Raw genomic sequence first — 13,917 nt, 5'->3', positions numbered from 1 at the left:
CAACGTCTTATAAAATCGTGGATTTATATTAAAAAAGCGTTTTATGATCAGTTTCGTTATAAGATAGTTTCACTTCTTTCGATTTACACTGACACCGAAATAGTGTACTCGGCTAGCTCCACTTACTACGTAGTAATAACCACAAATAAGGCTTATAACCTCGAATAAACATTATTTTTCTCGTTAAGCGCTTATATTTTATTAATCCTCACATTAAAACGGGCATAAATACAAACAAAAACCACCATATTCTGTACGTGAAGTAGTCACTTTACAAGCTAAGCTAACAGAGCTAGTACTTATCTTGGCTAAGGGTTTTAACATTTACATTCAAACGACAACGTTCGACGTTTTACAGTCTTCTGTTAACATTCGGAATAAATGTGATGTATTTGACAAATGGCTGCTAATATTTTAGTTTATTAAAGTGTCCGGGTTGTCATACAAGCTAACAGCGGTGATAAAGTGACACTGTAATGTATAGCTCTGGCTGCCTTTCTTTGTGTTGTGTGGAAACAGATGTGGCACTCTTCTCTCTTTTCGGTTAAATATGTCGATCATGACGTAGGGATTACTTTGATATGTTTAATTTACTTTAGAAACGTCATACATCGTTGTACTGTACTTAGAATGAATCTTTATTACATGACTACCTTGGAGTGCCATGTCTAATCTTGTTTTGAAACGTTATTGATTAACTAATCAGTTGTGGAATGAATCGGACATCATTTTATTAGTTTAGTTCGGGTCAAAACATCAACTCATTTTTACTATTTTGACTAAATACATAGATACTTTAGGAATCCCCGTAAGGCACAGGTGTCTAACAGGCGGCCCGCGGGCCGGATCAGGCCCGCTAAGGGATTGAAACCGGCCCGCGAGATAACACTCAGAGAAGCGCAAGAGAAAAACAAGCTGCAGGTTGAAATATGTCAAATTGATGTTGCCAAAGCCAGGTGCCTCTCACAAAGTCACTGTACTTGTATTTCTTTATCTCTCTCTCTCTCTCTCTCTCTCTCTCTCTCTCTTTCCTTTCCACCCCTTTTCTCCCATTCTGTCTCTTTCACTCTCTGTGTCCCTCCTTTTCTCTTCCTTTGTTGCTTTGTCGCTTTCTCTCTCTGTGTCTTTTAACCTATTTTGCTCTAACTTCCTTTTTTTCCTTTTCTCTCTTTTCTCTTTCTCTCTTCATACCCTTTGTGCTTTCTTTTCTCTTTTCTCTCCTTCTGTCTTTCTATTTCTCTTTGGATTTCTTTCTTCCTCTCCCTTTCTTTTCCCCCTCTCTCACGACTTTTTATCTTTTGTTTCTCACGCTCTCTCTCTCCCTCTCTCTCTTCATTTCTTTGTCCCGCCCTTTCTCCTTTTCCCTCCCTCTTTCTCTTATTTCTTTATCTCTTTTTCTTTCTCTTTAATCTACTAATCCGGCCCCCGACAGAATGTTTTTTCTATCGTGTGGCCCCCGAGTTAAAATGAGTTTGACACCCCTGAGATGGCGTAAGGAAATTCACACTTTCAGCAGTGTCCTTGTGCTGAAAAATAAAATAATAAAAGAAAAGAAATAGAATACACAAATACCCAATAGAACGTGTTGATATAGAATATTCAAGTAGTGCTACGTAAAATGCACACTGTAATAAAAATAGGGTAATATGCAAATGTGGGGGTGGGGTTCAATGTGGGCTTTTACTCCCCGGGGTGGAGTTAAAGAGCCTTATGGCATGAGGAAGAAATGATCTCCTCAGTCTATCCGTGGAACAAGACGTTGACAGCAGTCTGTCGCTGAAGCTGCTCTTCTGTTTGGAGATGATGCTGTGTAGTGGATTTGATGAATTGTCCATGATTGACCTATTTAACATTCATAATTTCCATTGAGAACCTTTTCTCTTCATGTTGAACCAGGTGTCATTATTAAAATGTATTGGTTAGTTTGGAAATTGGTTGCTAGATAGAATACAACTGAAATAGCCTTTATTGTCATTGGCTACATTGATATTACAATTCTAAATACACAGTTAAACCTATCCTTTAATTATACAAAGCAGAAGTAAATGGAAGGAGACCAAGAGGAAGGCCGCGATTGACGTGGATAGATGGTGATATGAGTGCTCTGCAGGAAAGAGGTCGAAATCTAGTGGAAGTTAGAGCTCTTGTTGGTGATAGGAATGAGTGGAGAGGTGCTGTGAAAGGATAGTGGAATGGGCAGGGCACCTCTATGATGCGGCGGGGGTAAACCAGTGAAAGCTGTTGAACAGAAGAGTGTGTTGTGTCACCCTGCCCCGAGTGTCCCATTTCCTCTGGAGGAACGAAAGCATGACCAACTTGGGTGCCGAGGTGCTTAACTTGTTAGGGTGTTTGGGCATTTAGGTTGGCCATGGTCCAAAAATGTTTGTGTGTTATTTTTCTACTTTTTCCCTATTTTTTTTTTTTTTATGTGTTTGTCTTGCTCTCGGTCACCCCTCTTGAGGGATATGAACAGGGTACATAGATAGATGGATCATTTTATTTGAAATGAATAACCATTGATATCAACGTGGTAAAACACCGTATGCAACAAGATTAGACATGGGCACCACCAGGCTGTACTTGCCCAAGACACACCACAGGGATTGGTGTCCCTATGACCCTAGATGATACATAGGCAAATATAATTACAAAGTAGTCCTTAGAAACTGGGCTAATAGAATAGTGGATCGTAACTAGGGTTGCATGATTAAATGAAATTGAATCGCTATTGCAATCTGCAATTGTGTAATCACAAGACACTGCATTTTTTTTTCCAAGGATTTGTAGTTCCAAATTTGTGTTTTTCCCCTTTGTTATTTGAGTGACCAATAAAGCCAATACAGGCGAGGCAATGTTTGCAAGCAGCACGCTATGCCACACATCCACCGCAATCCTTACAAAGCTTTCCAGAAGAGGGCACTATTTTCTTAAGGTTAAAGCATGTCAGTATGATTAGGTATTCACACATAAACAAAACTCGCACAGAAAATGTACTTTCCTTTTAAAATTGAAAATCACAGCAAAATTGCAATAATGTTCCCAAAAATTGCGATTTTTTTTTTCTTCCAAAATCTTGCAGAACTAATCATAACACTGGTGCATTGAAAAACTGTCAGCCGAACATTCTGTTATTACTTTCATTTCATGTTGATGATGTGGTGTAATAGTAGTCAGTAGTCCGTAAAGCCATTTGAGACTTCTTGTTATTAAGGTCTATACAAATAAACACGACTTGACTCAACATTCTCAATTTTCATAGCAAATATTTTTTTCGATTTTTTTTTATATCTATTGTAATAAAAATGTATTGATTACCATTTTGAAATGGGTATATTCAAAACTACCTAATAGAATAGAATCAGAATAGTCTATTGTCATTGATTGCATTTATATTGCAGGCCAAGAACACAGTTAAAACCCAAAAGGCGAATACGTTATAATCTAATTATTTGAAAATTATTATTAACTCATTCACTGCCAGCGGATTTTTGACATCTTCAGCCGACAATGGCAGCTAAGGTAAAATGGACGATTGATGTTTTTAGCAACTTAAGGCAGCTAGAACGAATGTTTGACATTTAGAGCTGCCTTTAGCATGCATTTATACGAATTACAATTGATTTTTTTTTTTTATTGTCAATCAGATATATTTTTCCCACAGCTTAATGTGCATGTTAAGGGGAGTGAAGACCCTGGGGAAGAAACTTCCTCTGAGCCCGTTACTTCTTGTCATAAGGGAGCAGGTAATAGAGGTGGTGGCCAAGTGAGGCTAGTCCTTTAACATGTTGATGGCTTTGCTGCGGTATATTCAGCTGGCAATGTCCTCCAGACTGGGCAGAGAGCAGCAGATGATTTCCAGGGTTGTGTTGATGACTCTCCGTAGGATTTTCCTGACTGCAGCTATGTCATCATTAAAGTGTATTGGTTACAATTTGGGAATTGTCTCATCTCATCGCATTAGCTGTACCGCTTATCCTTATTAGGGTCGCGGGGGGTGGAGCTGGAGCCCATCCCGGCCATCTCCGGGCAGCGGGGAGGGGGACACCCTGAACTGCTTGCCAGCCAATCGCAGGGCACACGTGGAACCCACGCAGGAGGTTCCCACGACCTCAAAACTGTGCCGCATACGCGCTAACCACTGCGCCGCCGTGCTGCCATTGGGAATTGTATGTTTTAAAAAAATCCTTTCTATGGTTTAGCGCATTACTTATTTACCTTTGTGGAGGGGTGTTTTCCATTGGTTTTTATTCTGTTTTTCTTGGGGAAAAATGGTCATTAATTCCATTATTCTGATTGAGTACCGTCAAAACCAGTGTATAAATTTTAAAGAATTTACATTTTCTAATCTCTTATATTCAACTAATATTCTGGTTGAAACAGATGTTTTGAAACAGACACATGCTTTGTTTGTTCACCTAATCAACAGTTTAATCAGTTAATAAAATAATTGTTTGTGTCAAGAACCGGAACTGGATCAGGACCCAAATGCATGACGTTTCTCACACAAGCCTTTTATTTTACGGGAAATGGGGAGTCATGCACATCAGGCAGCAGTCTGGCGTGGAACGACAGGAAGCCAGAGGCTGACGAGAACGATACCAATTGCCTGAGCAGAAATCAGACAGATGGGGTCAATACCGGACAGGACTGGAACAGACAGGATTGATATAGAAACGGGATATCGAAATAAAACAAAACAAACTAGACGGGAATGAAACTGGGAACCGATATTTAACAGGACGAAATAAACGGGAACAATACCAGACAGGAAATACCAACAGGAAACAGGACTGAGTCAAAACCCACGTCTTGCGGGGCAGAGGTTCGTTGACGGACTGACAAAGGAAGAGTGAGATCACTGAGCTTAAATAGAAGGGAAGCCAATCTGTCAACGAGCTGCAGCTGGCGCCACACGGGCGGGGCCAATTGGGCGCCAAGGCAGCCCATGTGGGGTTTGAGTGCTTGCCATACTACATAGTTAATGTCCCTCCCTTTAACCCCTAATAATGTCAATTTTATTAGTTGAAAGACTGAATACACCCAAACTGCTCCTAAATATAATTTGCAATGTTTTTTAAAAAAATAAAATGTATCTAATATTATAAAAATAAATGAAGACACCTGCCACATTTCACTGCAAAAGTCGAATCACAGAAACCTCACAGCCAGTGTTGAGAACAACGGCGTATTTTTTCAATAGCGGTGTAATCGAACTATTTATTTTTTACGCAGTTACTGACAGCCAATAGCGATGCGGTACTTTGTCAAGTACAAATCACTCTGTTTTCTCATGTTAACTTTATTTGAGAGTGTAAATTATTCACATTTATTCACCCACAACACGCGAACGTGAACACGGCTCTCATCAACACGGCAGCCATCTACAATGACACAAAACAATGCGGTGCGTGCGTGGTGACATACCACAACGGAGAACGTCCTCCTGTAATATCACGTCATATTAAATTCACAATGCTTAACATCTCATTTGGGGAAACAAGTGTAGGGTTTTTTTCTCAGTGGTCTTTAAACACTAATTGTTCCAAAACTGCTGCTCTCTCCTTACTGAGAGAAGTCTTGTCAGCTGGAGGGGGATAGAGAGAGAAGGAGGATAGAGACTGAGGGAGGGAAATTAGGGAGTGAGAGAGGTAGAGAGAGGGATTGGATAGTCATATTGTTTTACTGTTGACTTTTGTCGTGAACAGAATATTTGAAGTGTAGTTGCCTATTTCTACTTGACCGGTGTTTTAGGTTTTGATTTGTTTCTTTAACATTGCTGTGTTAAACGCACTTTATATTGTTGAACTGTTTCCTTTTGTTGTGAGAAAATACTGGAGGTACATTACCATATGGCTACTTGAGCAGTTGTCTGACTAGAGATTGGGATTTATTCTTTAAAGCGAAACCCACTTAATATTCTTTTACATTTGTTTTTTGTTGTAAATAAAATAGTTGAAGAGCAGTAGGCTATCTCTACTTGATCAGTTGTCTCATGTTGTGAGAGTTAAATTTAATATATGAAACTCACTATATAATGTTTACCGCTGATTGCTATTTCAATACATTTTTTGTTGGTGCAATTAATATTACAAGGTTCTCGTTCAGTGGTTACTACAGTGGCACACTCACTTATCAAGCAAAAGGTCCAGACTGGGTGGAAACATGTGTTGGCCTGAAGAGGGATGGGCGCCACCAGGCTGTACTTGCCCAAGACACACCGCAGGAAACGGTACCCCTACGATGCTAGTGGTTAAGGGTTCCAACCAACCATAACAGAGCTATCTGTCTGTTCTTTTGAAATGAAATGATCTGCATTTTATATAGCGCTTTTCAAGTCAAGACTTCCCAAAGCGCTTTACAATGTGCTTCACATTTCCCAATAGAGGCCGTGCAGCCATGTAAGGCGCTAACCTGCTTATTGAGGGCATTAGGGGTTCAGTGTCTTACCCAAGGACACTTCGACATGTAACACTGAGGAGCCGGGATTTGAACTGACGAGCGCGCTACCTCCTGAGCCACTGCTTCCCCTTTTCTATTCAACTGACTAGAATACTCCTCAGAGACTCCTTGATGTGCAACAACTTTTTAAAGAAATAGTAACTTTCCCTGGTCACTAGCTACTTTTACTATGGATTAATTCAGTGACTAATTCTTACTTTTTGAAGGCACTAATGAGTAACTATAATTGATGACTTTTTTAAAGTAACGTGCCCAACAATGCTCACAGCCCAGTTTTTCTTGGTGACCATATTTGGCAGTGCCAATAAGGAAGCAAATTTTGACATTTTACCGTTTGGGACCACACCTCAACTTGATGTGTCTTTTATTGTTGCAATAGAAAGCGCTGACTACTTTACTATAGAAAGCGGAGGAGGCAACCAGTCCGGAAAAACTAAAGGCTCTGCATGAACTTCAATTGATGGTTCAATTATGCAGTAACTAGTTCATTAGTACAACAAAATAGCACTGAATCACTCTCCTCTGTCGTTGGAGCTTCTTGGTACGACGTGGCAAGAACTCTCTTGGCCAATGCATAGAACATTTTCAAGTTCTAGGCTACTTTCCGTCATGGCAGAAGTCCACTTCAAGAAGTTCAAGATGGTACAAGTGAAATTCACAGTAAGTGGCAGTTTGACTAATAGAGGACAATTTAGTTGTGTGTTTTTCTCATATCAGCCATGCACTCAGACATCACTTTGTAATAGATGCCTGTTGGAAACTAACCAAGCCATTAGTCTCTGAATTTGTTGGGCCTGTAACCCCTGGTGCCTTGGTCAATGGCCTGTGTGTCACATGCTGTCACACCCCCTTTATTACCACATCTGTCTTTTTCGCCTGCTGGTTTTAATCACATTACTCACAATAGTTCCACGCCCATCTTTTGGAAGGGGCGGTCACAGTGTGACGTGTTAAATGAATGGCATATTCATATCATTTTGCGATTTTAAATTGCTTATGTCTGTACATTTGGTTATTCAGATGAATGGTGAAAAATGCAACGAAAAAAGCTATTGAGGCATCTCCAAAGAGTTTCTATCTACATTAGAGAAAACATTCTTACTCCCTGCTATTTTTTTAGTCATGCTCGGATAAACTCTTCTTTCTTCTTTTTTTCAGCGGTTTGGGTTCGCGTTTGGGCTCTATTTCAAACAGCCCTTTTCTTACTTTTGCCAAACTGTGACTGTTGAAACAAGATCAGTCAACCACTCAAACGCCGACCTTGTTAAGTGGTTCATAAATATAAAAGACAGGCTAATTTTAAAAATAATCTTGGAATAATTGATCATGTATTAAAAGATCCTGATGTAACGACCCTCAATCATGCGCGACACAAGGTTCACAGTCACTCGGTTTATTGCCTGGATTCAGTAAACAAAACAATACAAAGAAGTCAGGGCGTCTGTGCACGACTGCATACGTCTTCAGCACTAGGTGATTTAGCTGAAGGTACGGCAAGCGCAGAAGCCCATAAAGTGCCAAACGAAAAAGACAGTCGCACACGCCCATGGCTTAACAAATGAATGTGGTACCAGAACTTTAACAGTAATGCAAGAAAAACACAGATTTTGTAAGAATTAAAAAAAAACTCAAAACAATCAAATTTCAACTCACTGATCATGTTAATAATTTCCCATCCAAGTTAGAAATTAAATTCCCTGGAAAATCTCAACGACCTATCACTGGTGAGCTATTTGTAGAACCGGTCAGTGGGCTACTGAGGTGTTCTTTGGAGTCACCAAATTGGTGATTGCTGTTTTATCTCATAGATCAATTTTTTTTTTTTAATGGATCAACAAAATTAACCCGGCTGTCAGATTATTTAATCCGACTCGCCATAAATCTCAGAGTATGTAAAAAAAAGGAGCGTGTCTTTAGGTCATTGCTATCAAAAGTCATGATTTTTTTAAATAAATGTAAACCAATGGCCACTGGAAGGCAAATGTGTATAGGAGATGATTTCCTTCACTGCTAAAACTTTTATTTTGTATTCTTTTCTCACTAGTACAACAATTAAGGCAACATTTTTAACCTTGGGTTTGATAGCGTGGTGAGTTGGTTCGGGTGTAAAACTGCATTCAACTCAACTGTTACAATAAGCTAGTTAAAGCTTTTAATGCAAGCCACGGAAACCATTTTTTCCCATAGTTTCTCAGTAAATGTTTTGTGCTTAGAAAATATCCCTTGTCATCCATGATTATAATATGCAGCGTAGGCTACTTATGTGGGCTGAGTGACAAAGCATAGTACTGATAAAAATATTCTAAATATTTAGAGTGAACTTTATTTTACTGATCCTGCCCGCCTGAGAACAGAATGTCTGGATCCGGCCCAAGAGACAAACTACGTTTGTTATCCCTGCTTTAATTGATGCTGACTCAATAAGGCATGCTTCACTTAATGAATTTTCATGATGATGATGTTTTTTTTTTTTTTTAATAAGTTCACAAAAATCAACCACATTTGGCCAGTGGTTCAAAATGTATCATTTGTAATCACATGCTTCATGCGCACACAGATATTCGACAGGAAATGTGTCTGTTTAGTTTGGATCTCACAGTTTCCAAACAATCCCTGTTGGGGTGGTGTCCAAGAGCAAATATCCATAGTTCAGGTTTCCTTATTCCTTCTGTGTCTCACAATTCAATCCTCCCTACGTAAATCAATTGTTTGCAGTGATGAATCTCATTTAGGGCCTGCGGGTTGATTCCGGGGATCTAAATGCAGTAAAACTGTGGTTGGTAATCCTGGAACAACATATTACAAGCAAGTGGCTTCTTGGACTCTTGAGGGTTTAGTCAAGTGTACAAGGAGTGGTGGTTGTTGGTGGAAAATGACGCCGCAATGTTTTGGGGGAAACAAAGGTATCTTTGTGATGGCATTTTAGAAGGTTATGACACTCCGCAATGGCAATAGTGTTCACTGTGCTTGATTTCATCTTTTCAAGGAACAAAAGTGTCAAGATAATTCCTTGAAGGGATGCAATGAGTCATCCACAAAGAGAATTCTGGATTAATATTACATCAAAATTGGTGGATGAGTGAACAATGTGTTCTTTTACCTGGATCATAAATCCCCTGTGGTGAACACCAGAGAAGAGGGCTGAATTATTTGTAGTCTTCTGTAGAAATTGACTGTAAATAACAATGATGCTTCTGTTGAGATTTATATGTATTTTCCCAGAGCTAAACGCTACAATATTGATTAAGTGAAATTGGAAATTCAATACAATTGCATGGTCAGTTGAGTTTTATATTATTTTTTTTCTAAGGAACTGCAATTCCAAGCATATAAACACTTTTGAATGACTAAGATTTAGGTATACAATTTATTCATAGAAAGCTCTAGACGTCAAATATCCATTTTAGCAAGGCAGCCAGTTGGAAAAGAAGCAAATTGGTACCTATTGTGTGGCGTGGTAGCTGACTGGTTAGCACGTCTGCTTCACAATTCATAGGTCCGGTGTTTAATTCCAGCTAGTCAGCTATGGGGGACTTCCAGGGTTTCCCATCAAATTTTGTGAGACCCTGTTGGGTGGACAGTCTCTGGCGTCTAATACAAAATACAAAAAGTGCAAATTACAAAAATTGCTATACAGCTTACACAAATTGAAATGATCAAAAAACGTATTAAATATGGGTAAAATATAAGTTGTTAATGTAAAGTGCAACCTATTAGTAATGGGAATTATGGTTCTTTTTCGAGAGCTGTTTCATCTCAGTTCCCTGAACAGCTATTAAGATTTTTTTGTTGCTTTAACCGATATACTACCAATAATAATGCATGAATTACACCATCTGATCTAAAACCTACATGAAGGCAAAGAAAAATGCAAAAAGCTCAGTATGAGGAAAATGAAGAAACCTTGAGAAGGGGCGGCACATGTGGTCATCCCCTTTCCAGGATGACCATGGATTTTGCATTAATAAACAATAAAAATAAAAGTGATTAAGGGCAATACAAATAAACATGACTTGACCACTGTATGTATTATACTACTATATTATATTAGCCATTATTTTTTCGCTCTATAGTTAGCTTGACTAAGTGAAACTTTTATACTATCTATCGACCCTGGTCATATCCCTCGAGATACTAAACTAAGCAACTTTAAAGTCAAGCAAAACATAATCCCTGAAAAACAAACCTCACAACAAAATACAAATTAGAAATACTAACTCCTTAGTGCTCGTAAAAAAACCTTTAAATACAAATGTATTTATTTTTTTAGGGATTTTTTTTAGACCCTGGCAGGACCAATTCAACCTTGACGGCCCATTTAATGATCCATTTTAAATAGCCATTTCAACCCATGAGCAGAAAAGTTTGCCCACTTTTTCTTTAAACACTAACACGAGTTTTGCTTAATGGTATATGTGATAATGTCAGGAACCAGAACAGGATCAGGACCCAAACGCGTGACGTTCTCACACAAGCCTATTACTTTCCTGGAAATGGGGAGTCATGTACGCAGCGGTCTGGCGTGGAAAGACAGGAAGTCAGAGACCGACGAGATCGATTCAAATTGCCTGAGTTGATATCGGACGGATGGGGTCGATACTGGACAGGACGGGAAGACAGACAGGATAGATAGTGAAACAGTATAACGAAAATAAACAGGACAAACAAGACGGGAACGAAAACTGGAGAGAATAATAAAGAGGACAAAAATAGACGGGAACGAAACTGGAAACCAATATTAAACAGGACAAAAATAAACTGAAACAATACCGGACTGGAAATACCAACAGGAAAACAGGACCGAGTCGGAACCCACGTCTTGCGGGGCAGAGGTTCGTTGACGGACTGACAAAGTAAGAGAGAGCGCACTGAGCTTAAAAAGACGGAAAGCCAATCTGTTAATGAGCCGAAGCTTTCGCCACTCGGGCGGGGCCAATAGGCGCCATGGCAACCGTGACAGATAATTGTTCTAGCTCTTTAAATTTGAGTCACATTTTTTACTAGAACAGTTATGGATAATTTCAACATTGTTCCACCTTTGCGCTGTGCTGACTGTTTTCATTTTCTGATTCATTCTTACAATGAAGATCATTTTTGGCATTTTACTGTATTGTTCTACCTTCAATAAGTAGTTTAAGTCACCCACCGGTTGATTTAAATCAATTGCTTGTTTTTGTTGTTACAGTGTGCAGCAGTCAAGGCACATCTTTTTATTAAAAATCCTCTTTATTTGTGAAAGCGAACTTTTTTGACGATGATAAGAACGTGCATATGCACCTAGCTACTCGCGTGTGCATGTGTGCATTGTCAGGAATGCTGAGAACTCGGCTTGTTTAAGTAGCACAGACAGACATCTGTCAGGCCAACTTATAATGATGTCTTAGCCTGGAGAATTTTGACCCAGCCCCCCACTCCTGCTGTGTGTTACTCTCACAGCACAAAACAGGAATAATTTGATTATTTTTGCATTATTAGTCCAGTCTGTGTTTGCACAGTGTCAAAATTAGATGGGATGAATAGGCAAAGAGTGACATCCCATCTTGATGTGTATTTAGCTTATGAGAGAAATTATTGAGAAAAGAAGAAGACTACCGCAGAGTAGCATGACATTGCTGACGTCTTGTCAGCAGATCTCTGGACCATTCCAAATCGGATTTACTGACCTCATATTTGATAACGTTACTTAGAGAGACCATCGGTCAGTAAGAAAAAGTCAAGCATCAAATACTTGCAAGAGTTACTTAACGTACAATATTAGTAAAAAAATAAAACTGTACGGATTTGCTCAAGTTGTGACAAAAATGCACATTCACGTAGTGTATAGTAGGGGTGTCCAACGTGTTTTCCACGGGCACCAGGGTGCCCCCGAAGTTGTTCTGAAAATAGTTCACCATTGTGATTTTCTAGTAAAATGATTTTTAAGTTTATTTAACCCTATTTCCAATAATTAACCCGGTGTGTAGTAAGCACTAATTGTGTGTAATATGCTTGTATATGATTCAATAACACTGTAAGTAAATATACTTAGGAGGGAAATCACTTTTGATGTGACGTGACTTGAAATGGGTGGATACAGAGGGGGTTGGCGGGGTGACCTATTAAAAATTAAAGTGATTTTTAAACTTCCATTTGGGAGGATTGTCATGTCCTGAAAATACTTTCATGCTGTAATTATCTCCTTATTTTTCGTCTTTTTTAATAATAGTCCTGATCCTCGATTGGTAAAAGCCATGGGTAGCTATTCCTGTGCCTTCTTTGTATTATTTGATAATTGTAAGCTTCGTTTCCATGATTATCATGATTTTGCTTCTCCTCTTTGCATCACTTTGCATCAAATTGGTTGGTGGATGGTTGGATCCCTTAACCACTAAGGTTGTCAGGGCACCATTTCACCACCATTTTGGTGTGTCTTGGGCAAGTACAGCCTGGTGGTGCCCATCCCTCTCCAGGCCAACAAATGTATTCTATCGCATACTTGCAAAGTCTTTACAAAGCACAAAGTCGAGTCAGTCATTCCACTGTTCTCTTTAAATATTCATCCATCACTGAGGTCCTGCCATGATATGCAAGGTTTGCTTTGCAAACTTTGGCCGTACCCAGGCTAAACTGTTCCCAAACTTGAGAAGTTTTGGTATGCAAACTCAACGTTTCTCATTTCTCCATATTACCGCTCGAGAAAGAGACACTCTTGCGCTTGAGCAACTCTCAGCAGAGAATGTATTAATGTTGAGATGCCTCACTCTGTTGTAAGTGGTGTCTGGCATCAATAGTCGACAATTGAATTCATTGGCAGCTACTTCTCTTCTTCTCTACTTAACATACATTTTTATAGTAGGGGATCAACTCTCTAGCTCCTGTTTATTGAGAAGGAAGCCTGTAAAAAACACTTCAGGTGAGATGCACATACCTGTCAACCTCCACGGCTCCATGCCCGTACAAACTGTCGTATTTTCCCGTACAAAATACAAAATAATCGTACACCATATATATATATTTTTTTTGAATGATGCATGATGGGAAATCCCCAGGCGGCAGAAGCATACGCACAGTTGCATCAAACCGCTCGCTTCGTTTGCAACGAAAAAAACATACCGAGATAGAGGATTCTGCGGCGAACTCCTTTGACTTGATTGATTTGCCGTTTCGTGATAGTCGGTGTATACCGGATGGTACCCATCATTGACAAATTTGCGTTTTTCTGTACCGATTTCCTTGTACGTCGTACTCGTATTAAAATGCATCATAAACATACCTTGTACGGCAAAACCGTACAGGTTGACAGGTATGGATGCATGATGAGGAGTAGAGAGAACTGCCAAGCCTTCAATCAACGAAAAAACAGTGTTAAGGTGTCAGTGTCATACCATATGAGAGGCAAGAACCAACACTACATGCCTGGATCAACAAAATAGAATGGACGCGATAAAAATAGGCCAGTAATAGCTCCGCAGGACCCAT

The 13,917-nt window shown here is 39.4% G+C and overlaps 1 protein-coding gene across 2 annotated transcripts in view; it reads left to right on the top strand.

Moving 5' to 3' along the window:
- Positions 1-13,917, top strand: part of sbno2b (strawberry notch homolog 2b) — an 84,526-nt gene that overhangs the window by 363 nt on the left and 70,246 nt on the right. The window lies entirely within an intron of this gene.

This window comes from Urocampus carinirostris, chromosome 12, assembly GCF_059441175.1.
Source record: "Urocampus carinirostris isolate Australia breed hairy pipefish chromosome 12, RoL_Ucar_1.0, whole genome shotgun sequence".
NCBI classification, from domain to species: Eukaryota; Metazoa; Chordata; class Actinopteri; order Syngnathiformes; family Syngnathidae; genus Urocampus; species Urocampus carinirostris.
Note: the sequence above shows the minus strand (reverse complement) of the source record. Positions and strands in the feature narration are given on the sequence as shown.